The 20,223-nt window shown below is 45.4% G+C and overlaps 1 protein-coding gene across 1 annotated transcript in view; it reads left to right on the top strand.

Moving 5' to 3' along the window:
• The first annotated feature begins 4,264 nt into the window (after positions 1-4,264).
• Positions 4,265-20,223, top strand: part of PTPN14 (protein tyrosine phosphatase non-receptor type 14) — a 186,912-nt gene continuing 170,953 nt past the window's right edge. The window contains exon 1 of the mRNA XM_068232960.1: positions 4,265-4,469. The gene's annotated coding sequence lies outside the window, so the exon portion shown is untranslated. The remainder of the gene's footprint in view (positions 4,470-20,223) is intronic.

The raw sequence follows: 20,223 nt of genomic DNA, 5'->3' as shown, positions 1-20,223 counted from the left end.
AGGACGCGGAAAATTTTACGTGCAGAAAGACTGAAGCCTCTTGTAAGAGCGCTTCAGTTTTTCTGCTGGGGAGACGGATCGGTGATCGGGAACCATGTTCCCGTTCACTGATCCCAGGGCTACCGGAGGACACCACAGGGGCGCGCCTGCGATCGCGTGCGGGAGCGCGCCGAAACGCGACACCGCAGCAGAACAGCCACCCCGATGTGAGCTTCACGTCCGAGCGGCAGAAATAGTTAAAATATTGCTCTGGGACATCTCAGCATATTCCAGGCAGTGAAACTCATAATTATTAGATTATTTTAGTTACAGAAGCTAAAACATTGTGCAGGAGCAGGGTAAGCTGTATATCGGCTGTATCCTGCACCCAAGTCACCTGGCGGCGAATTCATATGTATGCACCGGAAGTAATGAAACCGCTTACCTACGTTACTGTGCGGCTCCTGCTGCGACTTGCGGTGTACCGTAAGTAATGTAAGTCTATGGTGACGTGTGTTTTTAAAATGACCACAGCAAGTTTTATGAGTCACGCATGCGCTAAGCGTATTTTACCAATACGCTCCCTGCACTCATGATCCCTTTGGCCACAGGAAGTGTCACTTTTAGCTTAGCCAGCTGCCAGACGGGAATTACTGCGTATTAACGTGGTAATCCACGAAGGCCTGTTTTTGGCGATGTGGTGCAGCTGCCGGGTTGCGCCATTACCGCCAATCCGCAGTGTGAAACCGGCCATCGAATCATGATTTCATTGATAATATTGCCCTCATCCGTCCATGTAACTTACCTGTAAAATATTTATCTGCACAGCACCATGGAATAGGTTGGTGATGGATAAACAGAGAGGGAATGGTGCACCAGATTACGCTACTACTATTATTATTTGTTATGAACATTATGTTCATTTTTTTGTCATTACATTTTTCTATAATAATCCTTTAATTCACTTTTTTTTTTAACTTTTGTGAATACATTATTTAAAGTGTAACTGTTGAGCATAAAATCAAAAATCAATTCTTTATTTTTATCTGGTAAACAACAAGTAATAAGGATGCTAACCAGGCAATAAAAAAGTTACAATCACTATTACTTTTCTTGTTGATAAATGATCATTCCCCAGTTTACCTGACTCTTATTTGGTACACACACAATTTGGTACACTAAATGGAAGTTGCAGGGCATGCTGAGCCCAGCATGCCCTGCAACTTCCTTTTTGTGTACCAAGTTTTGTGTTTAACAAATAAGTCAGGTAAACTGGGCAATGATCATTTATCAACAAGAAAAGTAAAAGTGATTGTAACTTTTGGATTGCCTGATTAGCATCCTTATTACTTGTTGTTTACCAGATAAAAATAAAGAATTGATTTTTGATTTTATGCCCGACAGTTACACTTTTAAAGTGTACCTGAGCCAAAAATAGTGTTGCTTGCAGATTTTCGCATTAGTCTTTTCGCATTGAAAATGCCCTTTTCGATTTTGAAAATATATTTGTAAAAATACATTGCATATTTGGAAATGTGAAATTACCTTTAATGAGTTAAGAGCAAGTTATACCTTTAAAAGCAAACCCCTTCCCCCCCCCCCCCCCCCCTCCATCTTTAAAGTTAAAAATTGCAAAAAAAACCCTCAAAAAAATCACAAACAAATTACAAAATGATTTTCAAAGGCATTTTTTGCTTGAAAGTCAAATTTTTATTTACATTATTTGTGTGATAATTGGTGCAGAAAGATTAATGACCTGTCACTCTGCCAATTGGTCTCTGAGGAAGCGGAAGTCCGAGAAACGGCTGTAAGGCTGCAGACTGGTGCCCCCGCTGTATGGTAACGTTTAGCCTTTTTGTACACTTCTTTCCTATGGGATAATTAAAGCCTGCAATTTTACCTAGTGTCCGGACTTCGCTACATTGTTTACAAGATATCTGTTTCTGCCATGAGCACCGGTGATTGGGCCAGGTTGTGTACCACCGCATGCTGTATCTGTATCTAGTGCCCGCACCATTTTCTTTTTTTGAACAGGATAAGTTAACTGGCTTCCCCTAAATTGGCCCTAGACTACGATACGTACACTACACGACACATACATAGACATAGGACTATGGTAGGGACTAGATTGTGAGCTCCTCTGAGGGCAGGGCCAGCGCTACCATAGAGGCAAAGGGGGCAATTGCCCTAGGGCCTCAGAGCCTGTAGGGGCCCCCAAGGTGTCTCCCCCCAACGTAACTGTTGTGCCCCTGCAGAATCTTCGGCTGAGCCAGGTGGTGTAAGCCCCGGCCTCAGGGGCTGATGGTGGAAATTTGGTTGCAACAAAGTGTCCCTACTACCGATTTTTGATTGGGGGTGTCTATTGGGGGGCCCCGGGGATAATTTTGCCCCATTGTTACTAGTACCGGCTCTGTCTGAGGGACAGTTAAATGACAAGACTATATCCTCTGTACAGCGCTGCGGAAGATGTTGGCGCTATATAAATACTAAATAATAATAATTATAATACTGCATGGAGGTGGTAAAATTGGCCATCCAAAATTGGATGTGTGTATTATGCTTTAGCAATTAGCAGAGACGGTTCATGGGAGACAAAACATTTTGTCGTGCATGCAAACACAGTATATGCCCAAGTTTCCCGGCCCACGTTTTTGCATGTTTACCGGGGAAGGGGGGGGGGGGGGGGGGCAGGTACATATAACATTTGGGAGGAACAGCAGCTAGGGGGTTTCGTCGCTTGCAATACCACATGCTGTTACCGCCAACATGTCCGATCAATACGTACGACGAATTTCAGCATGCTTGTGGCGGCACTGATTTTTATTCGATAATAATTATCGATTCAGATGGTCGATCAGCCACCAAGCCGATAGATGTATGTATGGCCACCTTAACTGTGCCACAGCATAGGTCAGCGATATCGAACAACGGTGATGGTGGGAACAGCTCCAGTGCCTGTGGACCTGTCAGCCCTGCCTATTGCATACCTCCCAACTTTTTAAGATAAGAAAGAGGGACTTCAAGACACGCCCCTGCCACGCCTCTAATCCCGCTCACCAAAGCACTGCCTGAACCATTTTTGGGGCAATTTACCTCAGTGGAAGGCATAGGGAAATCGCAAATCACTTGAAAAAAAAACGCTTTGTATAGCGATTTCTCCAGCGCTTTCATGAATAAATACATTGCATGTATTCATTTCCGGGGGAAAGAGCTCGCTAGGAAGTGAACTCTTTCCCCCGGACGTCAGGAAGTGAAAAAACAGAATCACTCTGCAAAAGCGCTTAGAAAAGCGCTTTATAAAAAAAATCGCAGCGCACAGGTAAGCGCCGGGAGGCAAAAAAAAATCAAAAACTGATGGCGTCAGCAATGTCGATTTTAGGTATGAACAAAGCCTCAGTGTTTGCAATTATGCCAGCGCTTTTAGGTGTGCACCTGCCATAAAACCCATTTTTCAGTACAAAAATACATATATAGATTTTTCTTTTTAAATACTCCCTCCCCCCAAGCCCCCCCCCCCCCCCCCCCGAACGCTTGTGCAATGAATATCTATGAGAAGGTTCATATCAGCGCCGGTCGTGCGCTTTGCGGGTAGCAAAGCGTTGCGTGTACCATCGCCTCATTAGAAGGTATAGGAGAAATGCTAAACGCTCACAAAATCGCTTTGTGCAGCAATTGCATTTGCGTTTTTAAGAATAAATACATTGTATTTATTATTTTACGGGTCAAAGAGTTCACTTCCAGACTTGTGTCAGGGAGTGAATTAAATAACCGCTCGGGAAAAATTCTTTAAAAACAGCTTAGCACAAAAAACAAATCGCCCACCAAAGCGCCGGGAAAAAATACACGCGTCAAACTCCGCTGAACGCTAACGGCCACGCGAGTGGAACGCAATGTGAACAAGGCCTGAAATAGGGACAAATGAGGAAGAAAGAGGGACAGAGGGCTTTAGTTCCCAAAGAGGGACTGTCCCTCTAAAAATGGGACAATTGGGAGCCCTGCTTGTGGAGTGCAGGCTTTCCCTCCTCCAGCAGGTTCCCTCCATGTGCCTTGTTGTTGTCGTGCTCCCTCTCTCCTCCAGGGGGGGCTTTCTGTGGACACCCCCTTTCCCTCCACACTGGCTGCACATTCCAGGGATTCCAGCCCTGTGACGTCACGGCAGCCGTGTATCCTTCCATTCTCTGATGGCAGAGTGACGCCCCCTCCCCTGGCCACGCCTCCCCTCGCGAGTCACCAGCCCAGGTCCCCTCCTCTTCTCTCCCTCTCTCCAGACTTCCAGTCTGAACTCCGCAGCCTGCGATGCGAGGCAGAGGTGCTGTGCCCGGGACTGGGATCTGGCTGGGGATCGGGGGATCTGATCGGGATCGGGACTGATCGCTGGATCGTGTAGCCGGGGGACTCTCTGATCTCATTGATTGCACGGAGTATATAAGGATTCCTTGTTGGATGAGGCTCGCCGGGGACGTGCAGTGCTGTACAGGCGGCCCATGCAGGTAAATCACCGGCTGCTGTTACAGATTGTGGGGGTTGGAATGTCCGCTACACTGATTGCAATCAGCACTGCGTCTGGGATCGAGGCTAGAGATGAACTTTTTTTTTTTTTAGGATTTAACTTTTGATGACTTTTGTGCTTTGCTCCATTGAGTAGTGGCTGCACCAGATTTCTGCACAAGCCTAATCAGATTAGTAGGCTAATGATATGATATGGGATGTGGAATTTAATAAAATCTTCCCTGTGGATTGATCTGGATCGTTTGCCCTAACTAATCAGATTATTATAATTTAGTATTTCTATAGCGCCAACATGTTTTGCAGCGCTGTACAGAGCATATTGTCTTGTCACTAACTGTCCGTCAGAGCTCACACTCTGTAGTCATATGTCCATCATAGTCTAGGGCCAATTTTAGAGGGAAGCCAATTGACCCTATCTGTATGTTTTTGGAATATGGGAGGTAACCAGAGTGCCTGGAGGAAACACAGAGACACAGGGAAAACATACAAACTCTGCAGATTTGGAAGTCGAATGATTGATACATGTCAGGTGATTGTTAGAATTTTAATCTATTAATGTTGCACTGTTGAGGTGCCCACATTACCGTACGATTTTCAGTGAAGAATTCCCTGAGCGATCAGATAAATGCATTTGGAAATGTCATACTTCATACATTATTTCACCATCAACAAACCAATCTGTACTTTCTATCGAAATTGTCGTTGATTGATCATTATTAGAATTGTTTAGTTGATTTGGGACTTCAGCGAGGTTTATTTTCTGCCAATCCCATCACGTTTATCCTAATTGCCAATTTAAATTGGATGTGTGTGTGGTCTTGCTCAAAGATCTGATCCAATTCCTGTAGTGCTGCAGAGGGGCCCACACTTTTTCAGCTTGAGAGCTTCTTCAAAGATTACAAATGGAATGTGATCTACCAGGTAGAATCTGCCGTCAGCTGCAAGCCACATCTGCAGCACATGCATCAGACGAGGGGTCCTTTGCAATCTACCGGCAGATTATGATCTATGGAACGAGCCCCCCGCTGTAGAACAAGAAGAAAAACAGTTAAACTTGGTAACCACTCAGTGCTCAGCAATTAATGGACAGATTCATAATTTTGTAAGTATAGACCACCCCCTCTTCGCCCCCAAAAAGTCAAGTTTTACGTTATGCCTTCACTAATCCGATTCAAAAAGCTAATTATTTTTGTATGACCTCTTCTGTAATCCGTTACAGCGTCCATGTCGCTGACTGTCCTCAGTGGAGTGCGCATTTTAACCCCTGCTAGTTAAAGGGTGCCTTAAATGAGGCTTCCATATTTATTTCCTTTTTAAGCAATATCAGTTGCCTGGCTGCCCTGCTGAACTCTTTGGCTGCAGTAGTGACTAAATCTCACACCTAAAACAAGCATGTGGCTACTCCAGTCATACTTCAGTCAGAGCGCCTGATCTGCATGCTTGTTCAGGGTCTATGGCTACAAGTATTTAAAGGGACACTTAAAGGGATACTGTAGGGGGTCGGGGGAAAATGAGTTGAAGTTACCCGGGGCTTCTAATGGTCCCCCGCAGACATCCTGTGCCCGTGCAGCCACTCCCCAATGCTCTGGCCCCGCCTCCGGTTCACTTCTGAAATTTCAGACTTTAAAGTCTGAAAACCACTGCGCCTGCGTTGCCGTGTCCTCGCTACCGCTGACGTCACCAGGAGCGTACTGCGCAGGCGCAGACCGTACTGGGACTGCGCAGTACGCTCCTGGTGACATCAGCGGGAGTGAGGACATGGCAACGCAGGCGCAGTGGTTTTCCGGCTTTAAAGTCTGAAATTCCAGAAGTGAACCGGAGACGGGGCCGGAGCATCGGTGAGTGGCTGCGCGGGCACAGGATGTCTGCGGGGGACCATTAGAAGCTCCGGGTAAGTTCAGCTCATTTTCCCCTGACCCCCTACAGTAGTCCTTTAAGTCATCCCAAAAAAATGAGTTTTACTCACCTGGGGCTTCCAATAGCCCTCTGCAGCTGTACAGTGCCCACGCCGTCTCCCTCCGATCTTCCTGGCCCCGCCGGGAGCCACTTCCGGTTTCGGCGACAGGAGCAGGGAACGCAAGGGATTCTTCGCGCTCCCAGCCACAATAGCGTCCTGTATGTTGCTATTAGCATAGAGTATATATCATATAGCAGCATAGAGGGCGCTATTGTGTTACCTGCCTGTCGGCTCCTGTTGCCGAAACCGGAAGTGGCTGCCGGCGGGGCCAGGAAGATCGGAGGGAGACGCCGTGGGCACCGTACAGCTGCAGGGGGCTATGGGAAGCCCCAGGTGAGTAAAACTCATTTTTTTTTGGGATGACTTAAGTGTCCCTTTAAGGCAGAGGATCACCAGGATAGCCAGGCAATATGTATTGTTTAAAAGGAAACGAATATGGCAGACTCTATATCACTCTAGCTTTAGGTTCCCTTTAACGGATGTGTATGGTTTTGGGATGTGACAGGAAACCTTTTCAAACACGGGGAGAACATACAAACTTATTTTTTCCCTTCATACCTGATAAGACCCGTGCAGAGCTATGGTTCAGTCCGTTTCTGCAGCAGGCTGGGAGCACACTTGTCTGTCTTCATGCATGTTTTCTGCATTGGAAAACAGGGAACTAATGTTAATCAATGGGCTAGTGCACACTTAAAGTGGACCCAAATTAAAAATACAAGATTTTAGAAATAAAATCTATTTTCTAACTTATAATAATAAATAGCAGCCTTTTTCAGCTGCTTGATGACAAATATAAAATATTTTACATTTTTTGGAGGAACCCTTCCCTTCCTTTCATATTGCCGGGACAGAATCCGGCAGACTGGTGGAGGAGATAAAAAAAACAAAAACAAAGCACAGGCTGCTACTGATGATGTCACAGGGGAGGTGATCTCAGCTTGTGTGAGATTTCATATAGACAACGCCCCTGTGAGGGAGGGTAGCTGGTGACAAACACACCCATGATCTAAAACCTCCTACTAAGCTCAGAAGTAATGGCTGCCACCTGTATAACCCTGGTTATGGAAAGAGAAGGGTGAAAAGCATGCACTGAAATGCTCATAGGCTTGAAGGAGTGTTTATTTATCTTTGTATGTGTCAGAGTGGTGCAACTAAATATTTTGAATTAAAAAAAAAAATGTTTAGTTTGGGTCCGATTTAAGGCCTGGAAGCCACTACAAAACTCTATCGCTAATCACAATAGTTAGCGTTTTGTATGAGCGTTTTCAGTAGCAATTTTAAACCGTGTAATCAATTTGCCAGTCGTTGTGTAGTGATTAGTGGTTTTAATTCTGATTGGTCCTTTCAATTTTGTTACAGTGTGCAGTAATGTAAAAACGCTAGCAAATTTGCTCTGTGTAGGCTTTGATGAGTGATTAACGTCAGCGTTTACATACTTTACATTGCAGAAATGCTAACACTAAACACGGGAAAAAAATGCTGTATGTCCTGTGTTTTGCGATTTGGTATTCGCAATCGCTTCAGTAGAATTTGGCCCATCCATTAACGTTAGCTGAGCGTTTAGGGAAATCGCTAGTGGTTTGAATTGCTCCCTAAACGCTCAGAAAATCGATCGGTACTTTTCCGTTAGCCGGGCGCATCCACTAGGTGGCGATAAAACTCAACCAGAATTGCATCTTTCCCTGCTATCCATGGCGGCCTGTAGGGGGAATAATAATTATCACCACCTAGTGGATGCGCCCGGCTAACGGAAAAGTACTAATCACTCTAGTGGGTTTGAGCCCTTACACTGCAAAGGTTTTTTTTTTTGTTTTGTTTTTTAAATTAACGTGCATTATGCAGATTCCAAAAACTCTAAAAATGGTACCTGTAGCACGTTTTCGGTTTTCTTAAAATGAAAGCGCTGCAGTGAGGACACAGCTGTGGCGCTTTGCCAATTACTGGTGATGGGCAAACTGAGTGCAATGGCTCATAGTGTGAACCAGCCCCTTTATTAGCTTCTGTGGAAAAATGTGCAGAGTTTCCCACATACAGACACACGTGGTGTGCAGAAACCGCACACAGGAAACTGACAGACAAGTGTGCTCCCACCTCTTGAAGTGAGGTGACTATGGGGGCTGCCATCTTTATTCCACGTCAGAGATAAAATGTCTGTTACTTGCCTGTCATGATTATTATTATTATTATTATTATTATTATTATTTAGTATTTATATAGTGCCGACGTCTTCTGCAGCGCTGTACAGAGTATATCATCTTGTCTTGATGTATCAGCTGCTTATGTTGGGTACACTCGCTGCAACTTCCGGTTAGATTGACAAGTTGCACACACTATTTCCGACTTGTCCAATCTGATTCCATTTGATAATGGGACTCAAATTGGTGATCTGAAAATCGATCCCGTTATCGATCGGGAGCAGTTTGGACATGTACACAGGATGCAGTTTTTCATCAGATTGCCTGTTGATCTGACGGGACATTGCATTGTGTGTACCTAGCATAAGGAATTAGTCAGCAGCTGGTGTATTAACCAGCAGCCACTGGGGTTTTTTGGCTCAGTCTCAAATCCGTTAGGTTACAGGCTCATTTTTAGCGGTCATACACGAAGCAATCGAGCAAATGATTGAAAACCGTTCTTAAATCCGCGGAATCAGCATTCGGCATTGGCGGAAATCAGAATTTCTGCAGAATCGGAAATTGGCATTTCCGACCGCCCTACTAATGATTGCTTTGGGAGAATATTATCACCACCAATGATTTTTTTAAACTATTGTTTATATTTCCATCTTGACACTTGCCGAGTGCATGTTTTGCTATTTATGCAGCTTGTAAATTGACCAATCCCATCTCACCTTCATGCCATTGGCCATTTTCAAGTTGTATACATTTGAGAAATGAATCATTTTCCACAGGAGGTTGAAGACAGAGTTCACCGCCTGTCAGCTGCTCCCATGCACCAGCTTGCTAGTGTTGGAGGTTTAAAGTGAACCCAAGGTGAGAGTGATCTGGAGGCTGCCATGTTTATTTCTTTTTAAGCAATACCAGTTACCTGGCTATCCTGCTGATCCCCTGCCTCTAATACGTTTAGCCATAGCCCCTGAACATGCATGCAGCAGATCAGGTGTTTTTGACATTATTGTCAGATCTGACAAGATTATCGGCATGCTTGTTTCTGGTGTGATTCAGACACTACTGCAGCCAAAGAGATGAGCAGGGCTGCCAGGCAACTGGTATTGCTTAAAAGGAAACAAATATGGCAGCCTCCATATCACTCTCACCTCGGGTTCACTTTAACAAAATAGTTACCTTAACCTGCAGTATAGTAAATCAACCACAAGATGTCGCAGCAGATATAGCAGTGGCTGGATGGTGTACTGGTTAAGGGCTCTGCCTCTGACATGGGAGACCTGGGTTCGAATCTCGGCTCTGCCTGTTCAGTAAGCCAGTAATTGAGTAAGGAGTTCATTGGGCAAGACTCCCTAATACTGCTACTGCCTACTGAGTGCGCTCTAGTGGCTGCCTCGCAAGCGCTTTGAGTCCGACAGGAGAAAGGCGCTATACAAATACTGCCATTATTATTATATACAGCAGATTCGATCACTGTGATCAAATCTGCTGTGAAATCGTTGCTCAAACGCGGACTGAACGACCGATTTCCGTCTGAAATAGATCGTCCCCGTCGATATGTCCGCACGGAAGATTCAATCGCCGGCGGGTCGGGAGTGCGTCGATAGCGGCGTTCGAATGTCCGACCGACGCTAGCAGTAATACATTACCTGTTCCGCCGGCGCGTGTCCCCAATGTCTCTGCTCTCTTCTCCGCGCTGGGCTCCAGGACTCCGGCTGGCTTCACTTGTCCGGGAAGTTTAATTAAACAGTAGAGCGCCCTCTACTGTTTAAACTTCCCCCGACAGGAAGTAAAGTGGAGCGGAGAAGAGGCAGCGGAGACCTGGGGACTCACGCCGGCCGGATCAGGTAATGTATGCAGGGGGAGGCGGCGGCAGCTCCACAGATTGTGAATCGGTTTCATAGTGAAATCGATTCAAAATCTGTATGCAGTGTAGGCAGCCAATAGATCCCTCTTTGATCAGATTCGATCACAGAAGGTATCTATCTGCTGGTCGATCTGGTGGCAATCTACCAGTGTATGGCAGCCTTAAGAGGAATTGCCTCTGATAGACCGACCTGTGGATAAGTCTCTCTTCCACCCCCGCCAATTAGCGAGTTTAGAGAGTTTAGCCTGTCTAATTCCCCACCTCATCTGCAACTAATCACAAGTTGTAATTTGATCTCTCAGCTGTGTCAGCTATCTGCCTTGGCAGAGCAGCTATTTTGTTAACACAGGATGTTAGCTTCCATGAAAACAGGAAGTAGACACTGCATATTTTTTGCAGGATTTGTTTCAGCTGTAGTTCAGGTCCGCGTTAATCTGGAATACTTTGCATCTCAATGAGCATCTGTACTGGGGAATATCGAGCTTGCTGCTTCTGTCCTATATACAGCCAGGCCTGTGGCTTTTTCCTCCTCTGCTGTGAGCAGCACAGGCACAATGTGGGGTCAGCTTATATGGAAAGATCATCAGACAGCGTTCAGCGCAGACTTCCTGCCTGATCTGTGGACGGGAATGATTTTCCATGCTGTGTTTCGCAGGAGAAGTCTCAGGAAGGGATTACTGTCTGCTGAAAGCCAAGCATCCTAATCCCAAACTTTCTGCTTCTCCAGTGAGCTCACTCGCACTGCGCATTGCCTCTACGGCAGAGTCCCTTTATAGCAAACTCCAAGGGACCGGGAAATGTAGTTTACTATATCAGAAATGGTCATACTCAAGCACATAAAGGCTATCATTCATAAAGCGTTCCTGCATGCGGAAATGCTAAAAACAGCCGACTTTACCGAGCACTGAGCAAAATGTGTATTCATAAAGGCTGTTACCGCATGCGAAGCTGACTTTCCCGAGCAGAGCGATAAATTACCGCATTCTGCGGTGATTCTATGCGGAAATGTAACAAAATGTAAATTTATAAAAATTAACGCAAGCGGTATGCGGATGGGGATTAGCGATAAGCATTCGGAGTACATGTAAGTGAATGGGACAGGCCTCCCAAGCAGCAGCAGAGAGAACACCGCATGGAGGGACTCGGCCAGCTTCTCCTATTTCCGCATGCCAACGGACAGCCTAACACTAGCCTACAGCAGAAGATCTCCGCACTCCTATCGCAACTAGAAACATTTTTATGAATGACCACCCAGAAGGCTATGTAGGTAGAAAAAAAAAAACAGTCTTGTAAAAGTAATACCTTTTTAATACCTTTTACACCCAGAAGGCTGAAATACCGACAGCGGTATTTTCCTGCACAGATTTTTGTTACCGACAACACTTTTATGAATGATAGCCAAAGTGTACTATAGTACTGGGTCTTAATTCGGTCTATAATTGGGAGTCCTTTTCTTTTTTTTCATTGATTCAGCAAGCGAGCACAGACCACATCTAAGCTAGATCACAGAGCTCAATATGCAGGGATTTGCATGCAAATGCACAGGAAGTATGGGTCTCAGAAGTTAATGCAGGTACAGTACTGATAAGAGTGTACCTCTGACCTCATTTTTCTGCAGCTTGGGTGATACTGTAGCACTGCAGCCATGCACAAGCAAGTCACAGTGGCTGGGCAGTTCCCTCAGTTATCAGGCAGCAGCTTACCCAGGAAGCATAGGTCTCACCGGCTGGTCTTATGAGGTAATACAAGCAGGCCCAGAGTAGCGTGCAGATAACAAGCAGGCTACAAGTGGCTGCCAGCCCCACCCACCGACCACGGCTCATGGGTCTCTGACTGATGTATGATGCATGCCCCGCCCACTTTCCACTGTTGCTGCTTACAGAATACCGAAGGGGCCAGAAAACTGGTTTACTATCACAGTTCTATTATATTAGTTTACTATACCAGGTGTTACTCCCATATACTTATAATGGTGCTTGGCCGGAACCTGGACATTTAGTTTACTAGACCCGAACTTTTACTATATCAGGGTTTACTATAGCGAGATTATGCTGTACACACCAGTGATGGTCAAGTAGATGAAAATAACTTTGAGTTGATGCAAATTTGGGTACTTTTCCGTTAGCCGGGCGCATTACCTGATCCGGCTGGCGCGTGTCCCCTGCTCTGGCCGGCACGTGTCCCCTGGTCTCCGCTGTCCCTTCTCCGTGCTCGGCTCCTCCAGCTTCACTGAACTTCCTGCCGGGGAAGTTTAAACAGTAGAGGGCGCTCTACTGTTTATACATCCTGCCGGGACAGGAAGTTCAGTGAAGCTGGAGCAGGCGAGCACGGAAAAGGGACAGCGGAGACCAGGGGACACGTGCCGGCCAGAGCAGGTAATGTATTGCCGCTGTATTGCATCGGTCGTCGAACATTCAAACGCCGCTATCCACGCACTCCCGAGCCGCCGGCGATCGGGTGAAATCTTCCGCATGGACGAACCGACGGGAACGATTTATTTCAGACGGAAATCGATCGTTCTGTCAGCGTTTGCGCAACGATTTCACAGCAGATTTGATCACAGTGATCAAATCTGCTGTATATCGGCGGGAAAATCGTTAGGTGTATGGGCGCCTTAACAGAGAAGACAGGGGTGACCCGGGCGTTATATCATAGCCAAGATGGCAGCCATGACTTTTACATTTAAATCGAATGAAAACTATTTGGTTTAAAATGGCGATTCAGGCATCAAATGAAAGAGGAGAGCACAAGCTACAGAAAGGTATGCATCTTTAAAGGGACACTTAAGTCAAAAAGAAAAAATGAGTTTTACTCACCTGGGGCTTCCAATAGCCCCCTGCAGCTGTCCGGTGCCCTCGCCGTCTCCCTCCGATCCTCCTGGCCCCGCCGGCAGCCACTTCCTGTTTCGGTGACAGTAGCTGACAAGCTGGGGACGCGAGTGATTCTTCGCGTTCCTGGCCACAATAGCGCCATCTATGCTGCTATAGCATATATCATATACCATATAGCAGCATAGAGGGTGCTAATGTGTCTGGAAGCCTGTCAGCTCCTGTCACCGGAACAGGAAGTGGCTGCCGGTGGGGCCAGGAGGATCGGAGGGAGACGGCGAGGGCATCGGACAGCTGCAGGGGGCTATTGGAAGCCCTAGGTGAGTAAAACTCATAATTTTTTGTTTGACTTAAGTGTCCCTTTAAGTACTTTGCAGTACTGGTCAGTCTTAAAGGCATTCCCATAAGAGGTGCTCGGAGTCCCTTTAACTACTAATTTTATATCACCTACTAGTACTTGGTGATATATTTTGCTTCCCATTGACTTGAATTGAGTCTGGAGCCTTGAGCGCTGTTTGCTGGAATTTTTTTTTTTTCCTTTAATTTTTAATTTTTTTTTTTTTTTAATGGCAATTTTTTTGTATCTGCGTGGTTACTGTATTTGCGTATGTTTCCCCAGTTTTTTCACGCATTGTTCCCGCATGCGGAAACATTGTAGTGAATTGGGAGAAAATACGGGAATTCTCACTGGCAGTAATATACCGGTAGTGGTAAAAAAAAAAAATCTCTTACCGCATGTGTGATTGTGAATAGAGATGGCCCGAGTCGTTCGCCGGGCGAATCTCTCTGTGCTGTGTACTACCTCTGGGTCGCTATGACCCGGAGTAGTACGCCTGCGCTGGCCTGGCGGTGCGCGTCTTTGATCGCGCTCCTGTTGCCGGGCACTCTCTGCGCATGAGCGTGATGTCACTCATGACGTCACGCACATGCGCAGAAAGTGCCCGGCAACAGGAGCGCGATCTAGGACGCGCACCGCCGTGCCAGCGCAGGCGTACTACTCTGGGTCATAGCGACCCGGAAGTAGTACATAGCACAGAGAGACTGAGATGTTTGCCGGCGACCGGTTCGGGAACCGTTCGCGACATCTCTAATTGTGAATAGAGCCAAATGTAAAGTAATCAGTGTACAGCTTTATATAACGGTGTAACTTTGCTGTCCCACCAAGATAACACAAAACAAAGCTACAAATGTCTGAACTGCTGGTAGGACAGTGTGAGAGAGATAACACCAAATTTACCACACCTGCTCCCCATTCACACCTGAGACCTTGTAACAGGAACGAGTAACATGACCTCAGGGAGGGAAAACGTCTAATTGGGCAGAATTTTGACATTCTTCCCTTAGGAATGTACTCTATTTTTGTTGCCAGAGGTTTAGACATTTGTAGCTTTTGAGTTATTCTGATGGGACAGCAAAGTTACTGTTACACAAGCTGTACACTGACGGCTTTACATTGTATCAAAGTGTAACCTCTTCAGTGTTGTCTCATGAAAACATATCATAAAATGGTGACAAAAATGCGAGAGGTCTACTAGGGTCTATTTCCACTAGGATATTATATTTTTGTGTGTGTTTTTCTTCCTGTATGCACATTTTTGTGTTTTATGCAAATTTTCGTATGCATCCATCAATCATTACATGAGAAACGAATGCGTGATGCAGAAATCTGCAGCATGCAATCCATATTGTTTTTTTCTGCATCGAACCGCATGCGCAAATTCACATTCAATGGAAATTACTCCATTGACATTCATTAGTTACATTTGTAATGCGAAAATTTGCATTGTGAACTGGTAGTTCAGTGTTCTCCCCAGAATTGTTTCCCAGCCAGGTGGCATTAAAAAACTAGCCGGGGGGAGGGGGGGGGGGTTGTCGAGATGAGGGAATGCAGGGCCAGCACTTCTTTGCATAACTCTGCTTACAGCATAGGAGGAGGTGAGCTGATGATAGCCGGGTGCTCACCAAAACTAGCCGGGTGGAGCACCCGGCTAAAAGAGCCTGGGGAGAACACTGTAGTTAGTGGAAACTAAGGGCCCTAAGGGCCCGTTCACTGTAGGGGCGTTTTCTGCCTTTTTTCAAGCGCGGGTGGATTTTAAAATCGCACACATCGCTTGTGCAATGAATCTCTGAGAAGGTTCATATCGGCACAATTCGTGCTCTATGCGTTCAGCAAAGCGGTTCCTGGACCATTTTTGGGGCGTTTTTACTATAATGGAAGGTATAGGAAGAGCAATAAACGCTCACAAAACCGCTTTATGCTGCGATTGCATTCTTGTTTTCGAGAATAAATACATTGTTTGTTTATTCTTTTCCGGGTCCAAGAGTTCACTGAATTATAAAACCGCTCTGGAAAAGCGCTTAGAAAAACCTTTTTTTTTCTTTACCAGAAACGCAGCGCGCAGTAGAGAGCCGGGGGGGGGGGGGGGGGGGGGCTGGGGAACTCACAAAAACGCAAAATGTTTGCGTTTTCGATTTTAGGTGTGAATGAGGCCTGAATGTTCCCTGTAATGGTACAATGTTATATGAATGATTGCTTGTATAATTCATTATGGATCATATTATTGATAGTTTGTAATGATTTTAGTATATTGGCACAGTGGAAACTTTGTGTCAATTGTGATGGCGTATAGTGTATTTTGCCTCCCTGGTAGACTTTTTGAATTATAACCAATAATTTCCTTTGAAAAAACAAACAAAAAAAATTGCATTTATTTTGATCATATTGTGAAGGGGTGGTCAGTGGAATGCAAATAATTGACAGTGGATACAGGGTTGTGCCAGATGTGTATGTAAATGTATGCAGCTTGTAAGTGGACCAATTCACTTTGGCTTTGAGGGGTCCACTTACAAGCTACATAAATTTGCATACATAATTTGCATAAGTCTGCATCAGCTAGACATGATTTGCCTGTAATGGATCACTAGCTTGGTGGGATGGCTGGTGAAGGGCTCCTTATCGAGATATTTGCATGTGTTGCAAATGCATTTTGACATCTTCTAATCAAGAAGCCTTTCCATTGTCACATCTGCAGAGGACGAGGAAACCATTTTGTGTCTGGAATAGGCGACTAGAAATGGTCAGTGAGAGGCAAATGACTTCCCCCTTCCATGCAGATTTGGCATTAGTCTACTTAATGGACAACTGAGAATATTAAGGCTGCCATATGTATTACCTGTTAAACAATAGCAGTTGCCTGGCAGTCCTGATCTGTTTGGCTGCATTTGTGTCTGAATCACACCAGAAACAGGCAGCTAATCTTGTCAGATCTGACAATAATGCCAGAAGCGCCTGATCTGCTGCATGCTTGTTCAGGGTCTATGGCTTAAATTATTGGAAGCAGAGGATCAGCAGGACAGCCAGGCAACTGGTAATGCTTAAAAGGAAATAAATATGGCAGCCTCCATATCCCTGTTAGTACAATTGCCCTTTAAGAGCCTAATGCTGCGTACACACTGGCGACTACGGTCGTTTGAAACAGCTCATTAACGATCGTTCCGCTGACAATCCGGGAAAAAACTTTACCCAACGATCATTAACACGAATGACAAAAGAACGACATCGGGAAGATGGAAATATCCAACCTGACGGATCGTATCTACCGACAATCGTTACAAAACTATAGTGTGTACAGACATCGGCCGAGAACGATCGTTACAAGGGCCAATGCGCCTGCGTTGAATTCTGCCCAGCTTCCGTACTTCCTTTGTAGCGCGGTCGTAAAGATTGTTACATTGCTCATTTCAATTAAACTTGGTTTTCAAGTTAACAATCATATATTTGTATCTATTGTAACTCCATGTCAGTGGGTTTTTTGTTTTTTTATTTTATATAAATATGTAAGCAACATTTCCTTCTGATCGTTCTTTTCTGCGAGAACGATCGTTAAAATGTGTATGATCGTTGCCGTATCGTTCGTCTTTCAATTATCATTCCTAGCGAACGATAGTTATCGCAAGTGTGTACGTAGCATTACACCTAGGGCGGTTTCGCTATTTTTTTTCAGCACTGATTTTTTTTTTTTTAAATTGCTTTAAAAGCGCTTGTGCAATGATTCCTTATGGAAATTGCTTAGAGAAGCATTTTTGGTGTCAAAAAAATGTTTTATAGTTTGTTGCAGTAGAGCTGTAACTGAACAGCTTCTGTAACAAAAACCAGGACTGTGGAGTCGGTACAAAAATCTTCCGACTCCAACTCCTCGGTTTATGAAACCACAACTCCGGGTACCCAAAATGGCTTCGACTCCTTAGTCTAATACTTAACATGGCTGTGGATTTTGTGCAAAAATCAGACTTCCCAAAATTGCTCCGACTCCTCGACTCCACAGCCCTGACAAAAACGCTTGGAGAATCGCTCTGATCTAGCATCTTCAGAGCGATTTTCCACTTTCCTATACTTAACATTGAGGCTGAATCGCCTCAGAAATCAACAAAAATGCTACAGGACCTGAGTTTGTGTTTGGGGGAAAAACGGATTGCTCTGGTTTGATCCATCCCATTCAAATACATTAGCCAAGCGGTTTTCAAAGCGCAAGCTCAGAATGCTCAGAACCGCTCTTGGTGTGCAGCAGCCCTGAGAATGGGAAGTCCAGAACTGGCTGCACTTTGATTGGAACTCCTCCTCGCAGAAGACTGTGTAGAGTAGACAGTGTTTGAAGTCATGCTGTTGCTGGTGTTCAGTGTTAATAGCACAAGGGCTGTCTGAGCAGGCAGGTGTGGTGACAGATGTTCTCTAAAGCTATCAGGTTACCGCCACCCGGGCACATGTCCTCCTACTGCTGTGTTACCGCAAACTGCTGCATCTGGTGCTTCTCAATTCTGCTTGTTTTGTGGCGATGCCTTGATGTGTGTGCTGCTGGTCGTGATTTTTGCTGCTGGTCGTGATTTTTGCTGCTGGTCGTGATTTTTGCTGCTGGTCGTGATTTTTGCTGCTGGTCGTGATTTTTGCTGCTGGTCGTGATTTTTGCTGCTGGTCGTGATTTTTGCTGCTGGTCGTGATTTTTGCTGCTGGTCGTGATTTCTGCTGCTGGTCGTGATTTCCATGTGTGTGCTGCTGGTCGTGATTTCTGCTGCTGGTTGTGATTTCCATGTGTCTGCTGCTGGTCGTGGTTTCTGCTGCTGCTCGTGGTTTCTGCTGCTGGTCGTGATTTCCATGTGTGTGCTGCTGGTCGTGATTTCTGCTGCTGGTTGTGATTTCCATGTGTGTGCTGCTGGTCGTGATTTTTGCTGCTGGTCGTGATTTTTGCTGCTGGTCGTGATTTTTGCTGCTGGTCGTGATTTTTGCTGCTGGTCGTGATTTTTGCTGCTGGTCGTGATTTTTGCTGCTGGTCGTGATTTTTGCTGCTGGTCGTGATTTTTGCTGCTGGTCGTGATTTCTGCTGCTGGTCGTGGTTTTTGCTGCTGGTCGTGGTTTTTGCTGCTGGTCGTGGTTTCTGCTGCTGGTCGTGGTTTCTGCTGCTGGTCGTGGTTTCTGCTGCTGGTCGTGGTTTCTGCTGCTGGTCGTGGTTTCTGCTGCTGGTCGTGATTTCCATGTGTGAGCTGCTGGTCGTGATTTCTGTTGCTGGTCATGATTTCTGCTGCTGGTCGTCATTTCCACACATGTGCTGCTGTCGGGGTAATAATTTGCTGTGTCTTGCTTGTGGTTTTGAAAAGAAGGGGAATTATGATAAAACTAAAATTTCATATCGATTTAAAGGAAAACTGTAATGAGAAGAATATGGAGACCATATTTATTTCCTTTTAAACAATACCAGTTGCCTGGCAGCCCTGCTGATCTATTTGGCTGCAGTAGTGTGAATCACACCAGAAACAAGCATGCAGCTAATCTTTGTCAAATCTGACAATAATGTTAGAAACACCTGATCTGCTGCATGCTTGTTCAGGGGCTATGGCTAAAAGTATTAGAGGCAGAGGCTCAGCAGGACAGCCAAGCAACTGGTATTGCTTAAAAAGAAATAAATATGGCAGCCTCCATATCCCTCTCACTTCAGTTGTCCTTTAAATTCCCCCCCCCCTTTTTAAGCTTCAGGTGGGCTTTAAAGGGGAGCAGAAGTGAGGAGGCTCACATATTTATTTATTTTTTAACAATATCAGTTCCATGGCTGCCCTGCTAATCATTTTGGCTGCAGTAGTGTTTGAATCACACTCCTGAAACAAGCATGCAGCTAATCTAGTCAGATGTCAGTCAGAGCACCTGATCTGAATGCTGTTTTAGGGTCTATGGTTAAAAGTATTAGAGGCAGAGAATCAGCAGGACAGCCAGGCAACCTGCATTGTTTAAATGGAAATAAAATATTGGCAGCCTCTATATCCCTCTCACGTCAGGTTCCCTTCAAGTTGAATTTTTCAGGCCAGGGTTCACACTATCCTTGAAAAAAACTGATGTTCGAATGCAAATTTTTGTGGTTTTTTTAGTATTTTTTTTCCTGTAACCACAGCTAATTAAAAGGAGCCTTAAAGGGAAGATCCACGGACTACTTAAAAAAAATAAAAATAAAATACTAATCCATTTTCCTGGGGTTTCCTCCAGTCCGTGGCAGGCAGGACGTTTCCTCGACGCCGCTCCGGAGCTTCCCGGTCTTCTCCGGTGGCTCACCCAGCCTGGCCAGGCCGGCTTCCTGGTTGGGCTCTTGTGCGCTCCAACGTGCGTCTCACGCGGTCGCACTGACATCATCGGACGTCCTCTAGACTGTACTGCGCAGGAAGTGGATTCGTATTTTTCTTTCTCCGTCAACCCTCCCTTTACCCAAAGCAAAAAAAAAAAAAGCTTCTTACAGCCTGGCGCACAGTTTTTAGCAAACCGCAAACGTGGATCCTGTAGCACTTTTGCAGTTTGCAGAAGCGTTTCTGCCTCAATGTAAAGTATAGGAACAGCTCAAACCGCTCTGAAAAACGCTACATCAGAGCGGTTTTCCAGGCATTTTTGCTACAGAAGCTGTTCAGTAACAGCTTTTACTGTAA

Source organism: Hyperolius riggenbachi, chromosome 4, assembly GCF_040937935.1.
Source record: "Hyperolius riggenbachi isolate aHypRig1 chromosome 4, aHypRig1.pri, whole genome shotgun sequence".
Classification (NCBI taxonomy): Eukaryota; Metazoa; Chordata; class Amphibia; order Anura; family Hyperoliidae; genus Hyperolius; species Hyperolius riggenbachi.
The sequence above is the reverse complement of the archived record's forward strand: the minus strand, read 5'-3'. Positions and strand labels throughout refer to the sequence as shown.